Raw genomic sequence first — 2,296 nt, forward strand, 5'->3', positions numbered from 1 at the left:
GGGAAAGGAAAGGTTTGTTTCTTACAGTTTTTGGAGTTTTCAGTCCATAGTCAGTTGGCTCCAAGGCAGGGAGGAATGGAGGAGCTGCAGTTTGTGGCAGCTGCAAAAAGCAAGGCAGACACCAGCTAAAGAGCAAGACACACCTTCTTTCTGCCATTACATTACATCCTGGTTCCACCAGTAGGTCACTGAAGCACTCATACCCCCAATTGAAGCACTAGACAATGAACCAAGCACCAATGCACAATGCAAACGCGTGAGGCTTGGGGGCCACCAACATAAACCATGACATTCCGTTCCTGGCCCCCATGACTCGTGTACATCCTTTTTTTATTTGTATTCTTTTGCTTTTTAAATTTTATTTAAGGGGAAAAAGAAAAAATCAGAAAAAGGATGCAAGTAATAAAGAATTTCAAAGAAATGAACAGTAGGAAATCACTAGTTAATAGATTACATACTGTCATCTTAGAAATGGTTGTTCAAGTTACAAAATTAAAGCATACAAAAGTGGACATTGTGAGACTGTAAACAGTCCTGTTCAATGATACAACAAAAATTCACTAATATGGTTATCTATCTTATACACTTAAATATACATGCAGTTACATCCCTTAGAGCGCTTTTTCCTCTGTTTTTTACAATGACAATTACATATTTTGGGTTTTATTACTCCCACAGTTCTATTACTTTTTTCTGAAGAGAATAAAACCAAATGTAACATAACAAAACAGAGTCAGTGAAATAAAAAAGATGGACATAGTACATGATGTAAAAACAGAATACATGGTGATCAACAATGGTTATGATAATGTTTCTTGCTATCTTAAAATGAACTGACTATATCATCAGTTATAATAAAATTGAACAAAACAGTACAGAACAAAACCAAAAAAACTGAAACATTGGAGCCATTACAGGACTTCAAAAGAAGATAATAGTCAAACCAAAATGGGCATATAGTGAATCTTACTGTCTTCAAAGTAGTTGCCTATAACCCTCAAACTTGATACTATCAAGCAAAACAGAATAGAGTAAAATCAGTTAAAACAAGATGGTGAGAGCAATACAGGGTTTCAAATCAAGTTAATAGGAAATCAAAGTGGGTTACTATAATATATTCTACTTTTTTTACTCATTTTTCCCTTAATTAAAAAGATAAAAATAAAAAAATAAAAATGAGATTGAGATAAAAGAGGACATAACAACAAAACAGCACAGGTCAGAACATAACAATTTAAACAACATAGTGTTTCACAACAAGATATCTCGATATAACAGTAGTTACCATACTACCTCTTTTCTTGAAATATTTGAGAATAACTTCATATACTGTAGCATCAAACATTTGAAGACAATTTAAAACCATACAAGGGAAAGACAATATTACAGGGTATTTAGAACCAACTAACAGAAAATGAACAATGGTTTCTATATTATCTCCTTGTCTATAAAAGTTTTTGTTTACACTAACACATAAAATAAAATCCAATAAGATAAAACATGTTAAGACCAATGGAGACAGAAGAACAAAAGCTTGATGGGACTTCAAGACAAGATGATATTAAATCAGCACTAGCTATTATGATATCTTGTTTTCTCAAAATAGCTGTTCATACCATCACAGACAATAAAATCAAACAGCCCAGAATAAAGCTATTACAGTGAATAGGTGAAAATATTATAAGGCTTAAAAGCAGTATAATGGGGAATCATGATTACTACATACTTTTATGTATTATCATTTCTTTCACTAGCGAAGCTATTCTTTATTTATACATGTGGGTTTGATTTATTTCACTTATGAGTATGGTCTCAAGCTGCGCCCATTTATTTGTAAATATCTCAATGTGATCACTCTTTGTAGAAGAGTAGTACTCCATTGTATAAAAATACCGCAGCTTTTTTATCCATTCTTCAGTTGATGGACACTTAGGTTGTTTCCAAGACTATAAACATGGGTGCATATATCACTGTGGTATGATGCTTGCAGTTCTTCTGGGAATATTAGTAGAAGTAGAATAGCTGGAAGAAATGGGACTACCAATGCCAGCTTTTTGAGATATCTCCAGACTGACCTCCACAATGGTTGCACCAATTTACACTCTCACCAAAATTGCATGAGAGTTCCTTTTTCCCCACAGTCACTCCAGCATTTGTTGTTGTTAGTTTTCTTGATCCTAGCCATTCTTTCTGGAATGAGAGGGAATCTCAGTGTTGTTCCAATTTACACTTTTCTAATGAGTAATGATAATGAACATTTTTTCATGTATTTATTTGTTATTCGTATTTCTTCATC

The sequence above is a fragment of the Cavia porcellus genome, unplaced genomic scaffold, assembly GCF_034190915.1.
Source record: "Cavia porcellus strain 051 isolate PalLab524CR breed Dunkin Hartley unplaced genomic scaffold, mCavPor4.1 scaffold_7, whole genome shotgun sequence".
Taxonomy (NCBI): domain Eukaryota; kingdom Metazoa; phylum Chordata; class Mammalia; order Rodentia; family Caviidae; genus Cavia; species Cavia porcellus.